This window comes from Macaca nemestrina, chromosome 4, assembly GCF_043159975.1.
Source record: "Macaca nemestrina isolate mMacNem1 chromosome 4, mMacNem.hap1, whole genome shotgun sequence".
NCBI lineage: Eukaryota > Metazoa > Chordata > Mammalia > Primates > Cercopithecidae > Macaca > Macaca nemestrina.
The window spans coordinates 127,902,468-127,920,624 of NC_092128.1; the positions used below are offsets into that span (position 1 = coordinate 127,902,468).

The following is an 18,157-nucleotide window of genomic DNA, read 5'->3' on the forward strand; positions in this document are numbered from 1 at the left end:
GTTTTCACGCCATTCTCCTGCCTCAGCCTCCCGAGTAGCTGGGACTACAGGCGCCCACCACCTCGCCCGGCTAGTTTTTTGTATTTTTTAGTAGAGACGGGGTTTCACCGTGTTAGCCAGGATGGTCTCGAACTCCTGACGTCGTGATCCGCCCGTCTCGGCCTCCCAAAGTGCTGGGATTACAGGCTTGAGCCACCGCGCCCGGCCCCGTGTTTTGATTTAACAAGTTCAGAACACTTTTTTTTTTATAGTATTTAACAAGTTCACAACTAAATCAAAATGGAGCATCTGGGAGGCAGGGGATTGCTCCTTGTCTGACTCCTTCCTTGGGAGACAGGATTCTTCGAGAGCCTTTCTTGGCAGAAGGCATGACCTGAAAAAGCCAACACATGAAAAATCATATGTTGAGTGAGTCCAAGTGTTGTGGAATCATCTGCATCAGCACTGAAAGATTCCATAACTGTGGGGAGGAAGGTTCCTTAACTCTCACCTATAGTAATCCTCTACCCGCCACTGCAGCTCTTGAATGTCTTAAATCATTGTCCTATGGTTTAGAATTACTTTCATCAGATAAAGCACCATTTTCAGTATGATTTTAAATAATCTGTAATGTTCCTGTTATCTCATAACTGTACCCTATGTAAATCTATATATAGAAAACATTTTTCACATGGTTATAAAAGTACAGTATGATCAAAGGTATTGCTATAATGATTCCTCCTGCTTTACTTAATTCTTGATGGTTTCTGAGTTGACAATTTTCTTGCCTATTCTCAATATGTACCTAATTCATCCTTCACTTGTCATCTTTTATCATAAAGCTCTATTCTCATTGTATTAATGTCTTTGCCATATTTCACAGGGCAGAAAAAGCTGGGCTTCTCAACAGACACGGTCAGTTTGAAGAATGTGGTTGATCCTACAACAACGTGCTTTTCTAAGGATGACAAAAACTCACACAATCCCTAGAAAGGCTAGTATGAACCTAGATTCCACACAATCTGACCTGCATTGGGGTCAGGAGATGTTTCCCTGCTTCACACGCTTTGGTCACTGGCAAATCCTAAGGTACTTTGTTTTCCCTTGTGTGAATTATCTCTCTCTTTATATATGTCTTCTGACCATTTGTTTCTATTTCTGTGTTAACTGTGTCTAAACATTGTACAAAGGTTGAAAACAAAACACTCCAATGGAGGTTTCCCAAGAGGCTGGTGTTCAATTTCTGAACTCACATGTAGCTGTGTTTTTTTTTCCATAATCAATTTTACATTTCCCTCTGCCTCTGACAGCTGTCTCTTGTTTTCTGCTCACTCACGTTCTTTCATTCTCAGCTTCCTGAGGTGAGAAGGGAAATACATGCACATGATTCACTAGCCCATGTGGGATTCTCTCTTCCCTTCTGACATCTGAAGGCCATCATTCAAAGGTCCTCTGCCAACCTTCCCCTAAGTGAAGCAAATGATCCTCACAACTGGAGGAAGAATTGACACCCTCCATTGAGGGACAAAGAAAAATCACACTCTGGCCTCCTAGCAAGTCACCTGTTATTTCCAAATCATCATAATAGCTCTATAGTCCTATTCTTCAGTAAGTAAGGACTATTACAAGCTTCTGTGAGATTTACTATGTCTGCTTCTGGGGTCAGCCTTGTGCTTGACACAGCAAAAGCTCATTTTAGTTTAGTGTGGAAAACCAGACCTCACCAACTCATCAAAACTAACTCCATCAGGATAGAGTAGGGATCGCTACTCATCTTACTCCTCCTGTGGGAGACCTGATTCTCCATCAGAGGCTAATGCCAAAATCCTGACAATCAGTCTTAGAGAGATCCTTCCAGACCGTGGTGTCATTAACCCTGCAGTTCACTACTGTACATTTCCATAATTCAGGAACGGAACTCTTATCATCGACTTTAAAGATCCTTATTGAGAGATAAGGCTAATTTGAGTGCTGTGCACATATACTGAATTAGAAATGATCTAAATGGCTACTTAGTCAGGGTGTTATGTCCTGAAAATTGGTGACAACTGCGTATCATCCACCCTGGTGTTGAGCAACTTTAACAAGATTCGGTTCACAGAGATGAGTGCAGAAAAAGAAAATGGCCTAAAAAGGTAGGTTTGCTGTGTTGCCTTCACACTACTTGATTCATGGTTCTGATTCTAAGGATCTCACTTGATACTTGATTTCATATGAAGGACGTGTAAAATTCCAAGAACTCTAGGAAACATGAACAATAACACTTTAAAGAGAAAGTTAATGTACTTGTTTCTGACCACCCAGGCCATCCTTCAACACATGCTACCTGGAGTGACCTCAAGCAAGGAGTGTGTTGTGAGGTGCTAAAGCTGAAATGGGAACAGGGTCCTGTCCTCACCCTAAATGAGGTCACAGTTTAATGCAAGTGAAAAGCTAGTGAGGACATCACTACTTCTGCTGTGCCCTTGGAAACTAGAAACACAAAACCTGAGTCCGGAAGGAATCTAAGGAAGCATTCTGCTCTTGAGTAGACACGAGTGCATCTGAAGTTTCTGATCTCCTGTGAGAACAATAGGAAACACCAGACAGTATATAAAACCCATAATTTAATTCATCAGATTGCTAACACAGAAGTGAACGGACATGAAGCTGAGATGGAGAAGAAGAAAGCCCAGGAAGAAGGTCAGCCTCACATTTGGAGCCCATTTCCCTGAGTTTCATCATTGGATTCTGAAAGGGACGACTGAGATGCAAAGAAGCAGAGCAGCTTTTGCACACATGCAGGGGATTAGATGGAAACGAAGTGGATTGAGGGTCTGCCAATCAGACCCCTCTGAAGTCCACTGGCTTTGGTTGGAACCCAGAAGAGTTACACACCAGCAATAGAGATGGACAGGAAGTACCCTGGTCTTTGTAGGGGCTGAGCCTGCACTGATGGCCTCAATTGCTGAGTATATAGAGGGCATCCAGGTGTGCTAGGAACCCTGGCCATGCCCCAGAAGTAGACTCCCATCTTTTCCGCAGCAAGATAAAATGCTACTAGGCTTTAATTCATCGCTAAATATTATTAGTCAGCATCTCACAATTAATTTAAAAAGACTATTCATCTCAAGTCTGTAATCCCAGCACTTTGGGAGGCCGAGACGGGCGGATCACGAGGTCAGGAGATCGAGACCATCCTGGCTGACATGGTGAAACCCCGTCTCTACTTTAAAAATACAAAAAACTAGCCGGGCGAGGTGGCGGGCGCCTATAGTCCCAGCTACTTGGGAGGCTGAGGCAGGAGAATGGAGTAAACCCAGTAGGCGGAGCTTGCAGTGAGCTGAGATCCGGCCACTGCACTCCAGCCTGGGCGGCAGAGCGAGACTCTGTCTCAACAACAACAACAACAACAACAACAAAAAAAAGACTATTCATATGGCAGAAAAATACAATGTCATATGACCAAAATCTAAGAGGGTGATAATGAATCCAGAGGTGACCCAAGCCTTAAATTGAACAATGCCAGTACCAGTACTTTTCTTCCCCCTAAAAAATTATAAACAAGAATATAGGAAGGAAAAGAAAATATGAAGACTGAACTAACAAAGCAGGCAGAAAAAACTCAATTTTATCCTCACTGAATTTGCCACAAATATTGCAGAAAATATTCTCAAGGACATTACAGTTGTCTACTTTCTTTGGGACATGGTTCATACAACAGTATTTGTGTCAATGAATATCTTACTCTTCCTTGGCAATCTTTCTTTATCTGTAGATTGTGTAATTGCCGAGCTTCATTGTCACCTTTTGGACTTCAGCTTCTATAGATCTCCATTAAGAAAAGACGTCTTGCAGGTCAGTTTTAATTCCTGAAAAAGATAAACCCCTTTTCTTTGTATGCATACAAATGGACCTGAATCCTTGGTTCAGATGGGAAGAGAAGAAGGTGAGAAATCTGAGGGCAAAAAGCTGTTTTTTCCTTTTCCAGGGCAAACTCATTTTCATGCTGTGGGTGGCTCTGACAGACAGCATATCTTCCTGGCTATGGACTTCCAGGCTTTCCACTGTTAATCCATGGATTCATCATTTACATTTCATGACTTTAAGAAAGACTTGAGAGAAGACATTTAGCAGACAATAATTATGCAATGACCTGAATATACTTCAAATAACTGAACTGTAGACTTCAATATGGTTAGATGGTAATTATCATCTAATGTTATGAATATTTTACCACAGGTTAAAATGTTTCACAATGTGAAAAGGAAGTAATTACCTTCAGTTCTCTGAGTTCTAGAATTTGTAACATTTCACCCCCTGCTTTTTCCTGATCTGCAGCAGAGCATCTTTCTTCTGTTTCTGCTCTGTTCAAAGTCCACTTTCCATTCCCTGACACCAGCTTCACTGCAGCCGGTTTAAACCTAACACAAAATATTCTCACCAATTAGTGAATTCTCACAAGGAATTCCATATAGATATTGTATGATCTTAATCTTCTAAGACATGAAATATTTGTTTTCATCATAGCCAAGATGCAATGCAAATCCTGTCACAGATGTGGGTTATATGCCTCTGAAATTCAAGAGTTATTTATTGAAATAGCATCTTTCAAGTTCTTTGTAGGATTTTTTTTCCTGATTTTTGCACCTAGAATAGAAGCAAATACTGTACTAGGATTTTGATAGAAACAATGGGTGATCTAAAAAGATGAAAGAGCAACCACATCTATCCCACAGCCACTGCTCGGTTTCAGGGGAAAAGTAGCTGGCCCAGTTCAGAGCTAGGAGAAATGTCATACATATGAAAAAACGAGAAGCAAAGAAACATTGTGAGGCACCCACAACCTCCCTGCCTAGGAGATAATGGGATAGATGACTAGATAACAAGGACAAAGATGAGAAGGTGCAAAGATGTCTAAGTCAAACAGCTCAACTGAACTTTTCTTAATGGAATACTTAAAAAGTGGTTCAATCCAAAACTTTCTCCAATTTACACTGAAAATTCTCTGTTCAGGACTAAGTGGGGTAGAGACTGTTTAATGTACCTAGATATCTTCATAACTTATATATTTTCTGTTTTCTACGTATCATGAAGGGTAGTGCTGAATGATGTGTAATTATCTGAGTTGTAAAAATAAAACATTCTTCCTCTTTCCTTGAATATAAAAAATTATTGTGGTATTAGTATTTTTTATAAGTCATTGTTCAGAAGAAGGTTCAGCCCCTAGACACCCAGACACTTTTACTATACTGAACAGCAAAAGAAAATGTAGAGCTCAGTTCACCCAATAAATAAAAAGGCTTAAAAGCTAAATTATGGCACAACTTAGCAGCCAAATGCTTACCAAGTCCAGACTTTTGACATACTGATCTCTCTCCAGCTGCAACCAGGAACATGCACTTTGAATGATATAATTTGAAATTACCACTTATTACCATGTCCAGACACACTTCTTATTTATTATTTAGAGGGTTTTCTCTTCCTCATGAGACACAGTGCACTTCTTTTTTTCACCTTCCTGCAGTTTGTTGCCTCTTCCCTATAATCTCAGAGGAATTTTGTGTCAGGAAAATTGTTTGTTCCTTGGGCTCTTTAATTTCCCCTAAAAAATCATGTGGTGCCCCTCTAAATTACCTACATCTCCATCTCACTCTGCCCTGAGAAGAGGGTGCTCTTTAAGCATCAAGAATCTGGCTCTTCTTGCAGTCTCATTTTTTGGCTGGCTCCCATGTTTATGCCTGTTAATAGGGTTGTATGTTTTCTTCTCCTGTTAAACTGTCTGTTGTCAGTTTATTTCTGCAGTGAACATTTAGAGAGGAGAGTAGAAGCTTTCCTTCCATCCGTACCATAGAACTACAAGGCAGAAAAGTTTAGAAATAATTTTCTATTTAAGTGGTGAAACTTCATGCCTTATTTCTGATAAAGAACACAAAGGTAAAAAAAAAAAACTTATTTTTGCCTGAAAGCTCTGTTGACGTTCTATTAACACCAACTTATTTAATTTTCATAATGTTAATGGCAGAGTTTTTATAATTCTTATGCTAATAAATATTTTCCGTGATTTTTTTTCGTAAAACCAAATATCCATAATGATAATGGCTTCTGATTACACTCTTACATAGATTCCTCAGGACTTAGCTGTATGTTCTTGAAAACATCTTAATGTTTCTTTCAAGATAGTGACCTAAACAGAGATAGCCATTCAACAGGTAGGACTACGCATATGCTGAGTCCTAAATGGAAAGAATTGAATTAGAAATCCATGCAACTGGCCGGGCGCGGTGGCTCAAGCCTGTAATCCCAGCACTTTGGGAGGCCGAGGCGGGTGGATCACGAGGTCAGGAGATCGAGACTATCCTGGCTAACATGGTGAAACCCCGTCTCTACTAAAAATACAAAAAAAAAAAAAAAAAAAAACTAGCCGGGCGTGGTGGCGGGCGCCTGTAGTCCCAGCTACTTGGGAGGCTGAGGCGGGAGAATGGCATGAACCCGGGAAGCGGAGCTTGCAGTGAGCCGAGATCACGACACTGCACTCCAGCCTGGGAGACACAGCGAGACTCCGTCTTAAAAAAAAAAAGAAAAGAAATCCATGCAACAATGGGAATAATTTCAGAAACATTGTGTTGAGCAGAATAAGGCAGACACAAAAGAGTACCTATCACATGGCCTGCATCTATATATGTGAAATTCTAGATTAAGCAAAATTAACCTATGATGAGAAAGGGATTGGCTGGGAAGGAGAGTTTACTTTCTGGGATGACATAATATTGTAGATCTTGAAAGGGGGTGGGGGTAGGCTGGTTTCAAAGTTAGTAAACTTACACTTAAGATTTGTATATTTTCTTCTATGCCACTGTTCTTTAGAAGAAAATTTTATTAAAAAATACTGAATTTCAGTTAATGTTAGTCTTGCTAAACCATTCAGTGTGAAGTATGTTGATGTCTCCAATTTAGTTGGAAATACATCTAAAATAAGATGGGGTGATGAGTGGATGGAGGAATGGAAAGATGGGGTAGATATGTGTTAAGTCATGTTCATTAAAGTGTTAACAAATCAATGCTATATGTATGAACGTTTTTATAATAAAATGTTAACGGTAATTGCAAAAGTCACTTGTCTCATGTCAATGATTTTTCAACAAGAGTTCCAAAATAATTATTATTTATGTTCTATATGTTTAAACAATTTTAAACACAAAATCAATTGGATGTTTTCCCTGTCAATTGATCATGGAGTTGGAAAACGCAAGGATACACAGAGAAATCTTGCAAAGGTGCTGGTTTTGGTTTTCAGGACAAAGACCAAATGGAAAAATTAAGCCTCATGTCTCTTTCTTAGGCAGAGGATAGACACACTGTCACATGACCATACAAAGGAATTTTACTTAGTAATAAAAAAGAAGAAACGATTAATATGTACAATGATATGGATCAATGTGAAAATGATTTTTCTGACTTTACAGAATCCAGAACATCAAAAATACCTGTCCTGTACGATTCCATTACATGAAATGGCAGTTCAGGGGAAGGATAATAGAATGGAGGGAGAAGGACAGATGAATTAGAAAGGGGGAGAAGAAAACGTTGGAGAGGGAGGAATGTGTTTATTATCTTGAATCTGGAATGTGGTGGTGCTTTCACTGCTGTATCTATGTGTAAAAGTCAGCAAATTGTATTCTTTAAAAAGATGCTATTTACTATACAGGACATTACAAAACTTAAACTGTAGGAAGGAAATCTGATACCCAAACTATTAGTTTTTATTTATCTGATAAAAACATTGCAAATATTTAAAAAAAAATTACAGAACTTTACACAGAAATTTGTAATTCAATGTAAAATGAATATAAAAAATACAAACTTAAAAAAAAATACAAACTTACAATGGTCAGGAAGCCAAGGTCTTCTCACTTGGACTCGGGAAGGGGAACATCACACACGGGGCCTATCATGGGGAGGGGGGAGGGGGGAGGGATTGCATTGGGAGTTATACCTGATGTAAATGACGAGTTGATGGGTGCTGACGAGTTGATGGGTGCAGCACGCCAACATGGCACAAGTATACATATGTAACAAACCTGCACATTATGCACATGTACCCTAGAACTTAAAGTATAATAATAATAATAATAATAAAAAGAAAAGTCAAAAAAATAGAAATAATAAATAAATAAATAAATATTTAGAATTTTGCTGTACATTTTGTGTAATATATCTAAAAATATGCCAGTACTGTTTGGAAAAATAAGAAAAATATAAGAAAAAAATCTTAAAGTTATAGATAAAATTATTACATAAAGATATGTTTATATATACACAAAACTGAGAGTGGACAGCTGCTATAATAATACATGGGTTATAGTCCAACAACAATAATCAGATTGTTGTTTAGCACAAGTTTCTAAAAACACTAACCTAAAAAATTAATGTTTACTTGCTGCTGAAACAGGGGACTTTATGTCAGATTTTCAAAGTCTATGAATATTATCATAACATAGTCTTCTTGGAATTATCATTAATACTGTGAGAATTGAAGTTAGTTAAAAACACAATACCAGGTCACCAATAACAAAAGTTCACCTTCATATGTTAGAGCATTACACCCAAAGCAAGCAGTAGCAACTTGGAAAATCCATATGGAAAGCAATACAGACTTTCTGGAATGAATGGCCACCACCAAGAAAGGTACAGATACTATTTTACAAAGACCAGATTTACAAGCATTGGGAGAGAAAATAAATTCAAAATGTAATTCAGACCAATCCACACACCAAGACTCAGTTTTGTGCATATAAACCCTCTCTAAAAAGCAGCTTCTGAGCTCTGCAGTACTTTTGCCTTTAGCCTCACAGAGAAGGTGAGTAAAGCCTGGGCTCCTGGGAGGAATGCACTTTCTGTACTGAAAGGAAGCAGGAGCTCTGAACACAGCTGTTAAAGATGTGAATCAGATGCACATGAAAGACAAGTGCCATCATAAGAGGTGGTGAAACTCACAATCTTAACATTCAGCTGGGCCCTGTTATGAAACTCTGTACCACCCAAAAAGTTTATACAATACACGCTCATGTTTTAAACTATGTGAGCTTTGTACAAATATGCAAACTCAGAACTTTACCTATTGTCCTAAGCCTAGCTATGAGAGGCAAATATCTCCTATTGGTTGAATTGCAGTATAAACTTAATTATCAAGCCTGAGAACTGAAGCATGGTATATGTCATAATCCCATTTGTGGGCAAAAATCTAGGCAGGGGGGTAATATCTTTTAGGTGCTGTGGCAAGCAACATGTTACAATGCCCTCTCCAGGCAGGCCCTCAGAAGGAGGGTAACATTATCTTGGTGCTGGACCTAGCAATAGGACACAATTCCACATGTGGAAAAAAACCTAGCCAAGAGATAAAAGATAAAACACCTACAGAATGGGCCCAAGATATGTCAAAATACCTTCTGTGGCTCTGGCACATTCAGGAAAGTCACATCATCAGGGTGCTGGGACCAGCAATATGTCATAATTCCCTCTTTATGCAGGACCCAGACAGAAGAGTGACATCGTCTGGGTGCTGGGCCCAGCAATACGTTAAAATTCCCTTTTTGTGGGCCTGGTTCAGGAAAGAGGAGAGTCACATCACCTAAGTGCTGCTCAGCAATGTGTCCCAATCCCTGCATTATAAAGGCCCAGGTGGAAGAAGAGAGTCACATCACTTAGGTCATGGGCTTAGAGATATGTCCCAATGTCCCCAATAGGCAGGGTTCAGGCAGAAAAGGAAGGTCATGTCACCTACATGCTTCTCGAGGTATATATCACAGTGTCACATGTGGGCAGAAATTAGGCAGAAGCACCACATCACCTGGGTGCTGGGTCTTGGATATGTCACGGGCTACCTTAGGACAAGACCCAGGCAAGAGAGTTACATCACCTAAGTGCAGCTTCCACCCTTATGTCACAATGCTCCATGTGGACAGAGCCCAAGCAGGGGGTCACATCACCTAGGTAATGTGCTCAGAGATATGTCACAATACCCTCCTTGGGGAATGGCCCAGGCAAAAGAGTACCATCACTTCTCTGCCTGGCCTAGACACATGTCATTATTCTCCCTGTGTGCAGGGCTTATTTGAGAGAGGAGAGTTACATCACCTAAGTGGTGGACACAGTGATATGTCACAATGATTTCTGTCATCATGGTGCAGGCAAAAATGTAACATCACCTGGGTGCTGGATCCAGTGATATGTCACAATCTTTACTGAGAGAAGGGGCCAGCAAAAGTGTTACATGACGTAGAGGTTGGCCCGGGTAAATATCACAATCCCACATGTGGGGTGGAACTAGCTTTTTGAGTCAAATTACACAAGCACTTGGCAAAAACTTATATAACAATCACACTGGCAGAAAATTCCAGGAATGAGGTTTACTATAGCACACATGTCCTGTTTTTATGTATGACAGTTGGCTTCATTTACATGAGAGAGTGACAGTCTTTACTGTCAGCTGGGTGTGCAAATGAGACTCACAATTTCACCTGTGTGCTGGGCCCTGTTGTGACACTCTCTATACAATCCAAAAGCTTTGTAAAATATGTGTGGGTGTTGTAGGCTTCTGTGAACTTTTTAGCAGAAAAAGATCCAGGACATCACTCCTTCCTACTGGCTGGGTTCACATATGAGAGTCATTATCATGCCTGTGGATGTGCCTAGGTATATGTCACGATCCCCTCTGTGGTTTTGGGACAGACAGGACAGCCACATCACCTAAATGCTAGGCCAGAAATATTCCAATATTATCCTTGTAGGCAAGGCCCTGGCAGAAAATTCACATAACATGGGTGTTAGGCCCAGCTCTGGGGCATAATGCCTCTTGTGGGCAGTGTCCAGGCAAGGGAGGGGATTCATATCACCTAAATGATGGGCCCAGAGATATGTCACAATGCTTTGTGTGGACAGGGTTCAGGCAAGACAGTCATATCATTTTGAAGCAGTGCTTAGAAATGCTACAATCTCCACAGGAAGCAGGGTTCAGGCAGGAGAGGAGAATCATGTAACCTAGATGACGGTATAAAGATATGCTACAATCCCCCCTGAGGACACTGTTAAGCGAGTCAAATCACTAAGGAGCCTGGCCCTGGTATATGTCAAAATCTCACGTGTGAGCTAGACCTAGGAAGGATTATTAAATCACTCAGGAGCTGGGCAAAGGTATATGTCACAAAAACACCTGTGGAAAGGTCCAGAGACAAGAGTCACCATTCTGAACATGTCCTGGCTTCAGGTATAAGAGGACTGGTCCCAGGTATATGGCATAATATCACCTGTGGGTAGGGAGAGGGTAGAAAAGCCACATCGCCTGGGTGTGTGGGTCCGGTGAGATGTCACAATCCTCTTTGTGCGCAGGAACCTGGCAGAAGAGTCACATCACCTGGATGCTGGTTTCAGGGATATATCTAAGTCCCCCCTTTGCACAGGGCTTAGGCAAGGGAGGGGACTCACTTCACCTAGGCAATTGGCCTAGATATATGTCACAATGGCTTTTATGTGCAGTACCAAGGCAGGAGAGTGACCTCACATTGGTGCTGGGCTGAGCAATATGTCAAAATCTCCCCTGTGGTCAAGGCCCAGGCAAGAGAGGAGAAACATCACTTAGGTGCTGAGCCAAGTGATATGCTACAAAGCTTCCTGTTGGCGGCGCTCAAAAAGGAGAGTCATGTCACCTGGGTGCAGTACCCAGTTATGTGTCACGATGCACCACAAGTGCAGGGACAAGGCAGTAGAAGGGAGTCACATCACTTACGTGATGGACCTAGAGATAAGCCACAATGCTCTTTGAAGGCAGGGTTCAGGCAGAAAATTCACATCACCTGGGTGCTGGTCCCAGTGATATGTAAAATTTCTCTTTGTAGGTAGAACCTAAGAAGGAGTTTTATAGGTTAGGTGCTTGTTCCATGCATCACACAATTTCACCTGTGGTCTCGGTTTAGGAAGGAGAGTCAAATCACTCAGGGGCTGGGCAAAGTTATATGTCCCAGTCACACACTCAGAAAGGTAAAGAAATAAGTTTCACAGTCCCACACAGGTCTTGGCTTCGGGTATGAGAGTCAACACCTCCTGTGAGTTTGGTAGACATACAGGAGTCACAGTCTCAACAATGGGAAAGATCCATGTGTAAGAGCCTCAATCCCAGTTGAAGATTGTGTTCCAGTAGAAGAGTCACAGCCTCACAGGTGTGCTGAATCATAGTTCAGACGTCACCAAACCAACTGTGGGTCAGATCCATGTATGAGAGTAACAATTTCAGCCTTTGACTGCTTTTTATGTGTGAGATTTAGTACCTCACTCATAGGCTCTGTTTATGTATGAGAATGACAATTGTGTCAGCTGGATGTGCATCCAAGAGTCACAATCTCACCTGGTTGCTGGTCCCTGTTATGACACTCTTTGTACCACTCAGGCTTTATATAGTATGCCTAAGTGTCATAATCCTCTGTGAAGTTTATACAAATGGAAGAACCAGGATTTTACCCTTGGCCGTAAGACTGGCTATGAGAGTCAAAATACCTCTACGGGCTGGGTCCAGGAATAAGAGTTATTATTGTGCATGTGAGCTGAACCCAGGTATATGGCACAATTTCTCCTGTGGGCAGGGACAAGGCAGAAGAGTCACACCACCCAGCTAAAGTCTCAAGTAGTATGTCACTAATCCCATTATAGAAAGGGTTTAAGAAAAAGAGAAGAATCACACTACCTAGTTGCTGGGCTCATAAATATGTAATAATCCCCTCTCGTGGCAGAGTGCAGAATAGAGAGGAGACATATACAGCCTAGGTTTTGCACCCAGCCATATGTCACAATTCCTTTCGTAGGCAGGACCCAGGCAGGAGAGGAGAGTTACATCACCTAGACGCTCGTTTCAATGATATTTCCAAATGTTCTCTGGGGGCAGGGCACAAGCTGGAGAGACACATCACCTAGCTGACAGGCCCAGATATATGTGATAATATCCCCTGCTGACAGGGCCCAGGCAGAAGAGTCGCACTACTGTGATTCTGACCCAGTGATATGTAACAATGCACCCATGGAAAGGAATATGAGGAATGAAGTCTCAACACCTGGGTACTAGGCCCAGTGATATGATACAACCTCATCATCTTTGAGGGTGACAACTTTAACTTTTAGCTGAGTGTGTGTATTAGAGTCACAATCTCACATGTGTGCAGGGCCAATGTATAACCCTCTCTATGACATCTGAGGGCTTTATAAAAGCTGCATGAGAGTTGCAGACCTCTCTGAGGCCCATGTGCTCAAATGGACTCACAATTTTACACGTTGCCCTAAACCCAGGTTTGATAGTCAACATCTCTCCTATAGGCAAGGTTAAGGGAGAAGACCCATTATTACGCCTGTGGGCTGGGTCCAGAACTGCATCACCATCCCACCTGTGGCCAGATCCACATATAAAAGTCACAATTCCAACTTTGTGCTGTATTCCCTTGGTAGACTCAGGACCTCAACAGTGGGCACTGTAAACGTGGGATGGTGACAATTTTTAATTTCACCTGGGTGTGTGTAATCGAGAATTCCAATCTGAACTTTTTGCTGGACACTGTTAAGAAACTCTCTACCACCAAAGAGTTGATACAATGTAAGCTAGCGTTGTAAGCTTCTGTGACTTTGGTACAAATATGCAACCCAGGACCTTACCTATTGCTCTAAACGTCATGATGAGAGGCAAAACATCTCCTATTTGCTGAATCCCAATATAAGTTTGATCATCATGCCTGTGAACTGAAGTCAGGTGTATGTCATAATCCCATTTGTGGGCAAAAAACTAGGCAGGAGGGTAACATCACTTAGGTGTTGTGCCAAGCAGCATGTCACAATGCTTTCTCTAGGCAGGGTATAGGAAATTGGGCCACATTAACTGGGTGCTGGACCCAGCAATATGACGCCATCTCACGTGGAAAAACCCAGCCAAGTTATAAGAGCCAAAACACCTACATAATGGGCCCGAGATATGTCAAAATACATTCGGTGGCTCCAGCACAGGCAGGAGAGTCACATCATAAGAATGCTGGGCCAAGCAATATGCAATATGCCATAATTTCCTCTTTATGCAGAACCCAGGAAGAAGAGTAACATCATCTGGATGCTGGGCCTTGCAATAGGTCAAAATTCCTTTTTTGTGGGCATGGTTCAGGAAAAAGAGGAGAATAACATATTCTGAGTTCTGGGCTCCTATTGTGAAGGTTCAGGCAGAAAAAGAGGGTCACATCATCTAGGTCATGGGCTCAGAGATATGTCCCAATGTCCCCAGCAGGCAGGGCTCAGGCAGACGAGGAGAGTTCTATCACATGGGTGCTTCCCTAGGAATATGTCACAACGTAACATGTGGGCAGAGACCAGACAGAAGAGCCACATCACATGGGTGCTGGGTCCTGGGACAGGTCACAAGGCTCTCTTAGGACAGCACCCAGCCAAGAGAGTTACATCACCTAGGTACAGGTTCTCTGCTCATGCCACAGTGATCCATGTAGGTAGGGCCCAAGGAGGGAGTCACTTCATCTAGGTGATAGGCCCAGAGATATGTCACAATGTCCTCCATGAAGCATAGCCCTGGTGAAAGAGTACCATCACCTGTGTGCCTGTCCTAGAAATATGTCACTCTCCAGGTTGGCAGGGCCTAAGCAGGAGAGTCATATAACCTAGGTGAAATGCCCAGAGATATGTCACAATGTCCTCCTTTGGGCATGGCTCTGGCAAAAGAGTACTCTTGCCTGTGTGTCTGGCCTTGCAATATGTCACTATCCTTCCTTTGTGCAGGGCCCATTCCAGAGAGGAGAGTTACATAACCTATGAGGTGGACAGATACCCTAAACCCAGGTATGACAGTCAACGTCTCTCCGATAGGCTGGCTTCAGGGATGAGACCATTATTATGCCTGTGAGCTGGGTCCAGAAATGAGTCACCATCCCAACTGTGACCAGAATCACTTATGAAAGTCACAATTCCGACTTTGTGCTGTCTTCACATGTTAGACTCAGGGCCTCAACAACGGGCTTTGTAAATGTAGGATGGTAACAACTTTTACATTCACCTGAGTGTGTAGTTGAGAGTCACAATCTTAACTTTTTGCTGGGCCCTGTTATGAAACTCTCTGTACCACCCAAAAAGCTTTTATCATATGAGTTAGTGTTGTAAGCTTCTATGAGCTTGGTACGACGATGCAATGAAGGACCTTACCTATTGATATAAACCTGGTGGTAAGAGGCAAAATTTCTCCTATTGGCTGAATCCCAATATAAGCTTGATAATCATGCTTTTGAACTGAAGAAAGGTATATGTCATAATCCCATTTGTGGGCAAAAAACTATGCAGAATGTTAACATCACGTAGGTGCTTTGCCAAGGAATATGTCACAATGTTCTCTCTAGGCAGGGCCTAGGAAAGAGGCTCACATTAACTGATGGCTGGAGCCAGCAATATGATACAACCACACGTGGAAGAAACCCAGCAAAGTGATGAGAGCCAAAACACCTACCAAATGGGCCAAAGATATGCCGAAATACCTTCTGTGGCTCTGACACAGACAGGAGAGTCACATCATTAGGGTGCTGGGCTAAGCAATATGCTGTAACTCCCTCTTTATGCATGACCTCTTTACGCATAATTCCCTCTTTATGCAGAAGAGTAACATCAACTGGGTGCTGGGCCCTGAAATACAGCAAAAGTCCTGTTCATGGGTGTTGTTCAGCAACAAGATGAGAATCACAATACCGAAGGCTGGGCTTATCGATATGTCACAATCTTCCCAGTATAAAGGCCCAGACAGAAGAAGAGAGTCCCATCACTTAGGTCAGGGGCTCAGAGATACGGTCCAATGTCACCAGTAGGCAGGGCTCAGGCAGAAAAAGAGAGTCATATCATGTAGGTGCCTCTTTAAGTATATGTCACGATTTCATAGGTGGGCAGAACCCAGGGTGAAGAGCCACATCAACTGGTCCCGGGTCCAGAGATATTCACAAGTCCCCCTTAGAAAAGGACCCAAGCAAGAGAGTTACATCACCTAGGTGCAGGTTCCACGCTTATGTCACAATGCTCGATGTGGGCAGGGCCAAGCAGGAAGTCACATCACCTAGGTGACAGGCCCAGAGATATATCACAAAGTCTTCCTTAGAGCATGGCCCTGGCAGGAGAGTACCATCACCTTTGTGCCTGGCCTAGCAATATGTCACTATTCAAGTGGGCAGGTCCCAAGAAGAAGAGCCATATCACCTACATGATAAGCCCTCTGATATGTCAAAATGCTCTCTTTTGGGCATGGCCCTGGCAAGAGTATCATCACCTGTGTGCCTGGCCTAGGAATATGTCACTATCCTGCTCTGTGCAGGGCCCGTTCCAGAGAGGAGAGTTATGTCTTCTAAGTGATTGACACAGTGATATGTCATGATGATGTCTGTGGGAATGGCGCAGCTGGGTGCTGGATCCAGTGATGTCACAATTCTTACTGAGAGCAGGCCCCAGGCAGAAGAGTTCCTTAACACTTCAAGGTTGGCCCAGGTAGACATGAAAATCCCATATGTAGGCTGGAACCAGTCTGAAGAGTGAAATCTCACAGGTGCTAGGCAAAGATTTATATCACATGATTATCACGATGAAATAAAATTTTAGGGATTAGATTTACAATACCACACACATTCTGTTTTCATGTAGGACAGTTGCCTTCATCCATCTGTGACGGTGAAAGTCCTTACTGTCAGCTGGTGTGCATATGAGACTCACAATTTTCTCCATGTGCTAGGCCCTGTTATGACACTCTCTATAAAACCCAAGAGCATTATAAAATATGTGCGAGTGTTGTAATCTTCTGCGACCTTTTTACCAGAAGGAGACCCCTTTACATCACTCATGTCCCTAAACCTAGTTATAAGAGTCAAAATTTTTCCTATTAGCTGGGTCTGCATATGAGTCATTATCATGCCCGTTAGCTGTGCCTAGGTATGTGTCACCATCCCCTCTGTAGTTATTAAACAGGCAGGACAACCACATCACCTAAATCCTAAGCCAGAAATATTCCAACATTCTCTTTGTAGGCAGGGCCCTAACAGAACAGTCACAAAACTTGGGTGCTAGGCCCAGCTCTATGGCATAATGCCCCTTGTGGAGAATGTCCAGGCAGGAGAGGAGAGTCATATCACCTAAACGATGGGCCCAGAGATATGTCACAATAACTCCTGTTAAAAGGGCCCAGGCAAGAGAGTCATGTCATTTGGATGCAGTGCTGAGAAATGCTACACTCTTCACTGGAAGCAGGGTTCAGGCAGGACAGGAGAGTCACATAACCTAGATGATGCGTCCAGAGATATGTGACAATCCCTTCTGAGGACACTGTTAAGATATGAGAGTCAAATCACCAAGGTTCTTGGCCCAGGTATATGTCAATCTGTCATCTGTGGGCTATAACTAGGCAGGATTATTAAATCACTCAGGAGTTGGGCACAGGGATATGTCAATAATACCTGTGGAAAGGTTCAGGGATGAGAGTCACCATCCTGCACATGTCCCGGCTCCAGGTACAAGAGTCATTATTAGGCCTTTGATCTGGTCTCTGGTATATGGCACAATATTACCGGCGGGCAGAGAGAAGAAAGGAAAGTCACATCAGCTGAGTGGGTGCTGTTCCAGTGAAATGCCACAATCCTCCTTGTGGGCAGGACTCTGGAGGAAGAGTCACATCACCTGTATGCTGGTTTCAGTGATATATCTAAATCCCCCCTGTGGGCAGGGCTTAGGCAGGAGAGGAGTCAAGCTTCACCTTGGCAATTGGTCTGGATATGTCACAACGGCCCCTATGTGCAGAACAAAGGCAGGAGAGGGAATTCACCTTGGTGCTGGGTTCAGCAATATGTCACAATCTCTCTGGTGGTCAGGGCCCAGGCGAGAGAGAAGAAACTTCACCTAGGTGCTGAGCCAAGTGATATGTTACAAAGCTTCCTATTGACAGACCACCCCCCCCAAAAAAAAGAGTCACATCACCTGGGTGCAGTACCCAGTTACATGTCACAACGCACCATAAGTGCAAGGCCAAGGCAGTAGAAGGAAGTCACATCACTTACATGATGAATCTAGATAAAAGCCACAAGGCTCTGTAGGCAGAGTTCAGGCCAAGATTTCACATCAGCTGGATGCTGGTCCCAGTGATATGTAAAAG

General features: G+C 42.6%; 1 long non-coding RNA gene across 4 annotated transcripts; it reads right to left on the reverse strand.

Moving 5' to 3' along the window:
- Window positions 1–218: 218 nt before the first annotated feature.
- On the reverse strand, window positions 219–17,933 carry LOC105495925 (uncharacterized). Of its 4 annotated transcripts, XR_011622424.1 has the most exons (7): window positions 9,743–10,298; window positions 9,405–9,559; window positions 7,845–7,906; window positions 5,306–5,814; window positions 3,707–3,830; window positions 1,233–1,335; window positions 219–373 (listed from the first exon to the last, which is right to left on the reverse strand). It is a non-coding gene; the product is annotated as an uncharacterized lncRNA (long non-coding RNA). The 4 variants fall into 4 exon arrangements; XR_011622422.1 differs by lacking the exons at window positions 5,306–5,814; window positions 7,845–7,906; window positions 9,405–9,559; window positions 9,743–10,298 and adding an exon at window positions 17,466–17,933; XR_011622423.1 differs by lacking the exons at window positions 5,306–5,814; window positions 7,845–7,906; window positions 9,405–9,559; window positions 9,743–10,298 and adding an exon at window positions 11,265–11,688.
- Between the last annotated feature and the right edge of the window lie 224 nt (window positions 17,934–18,157).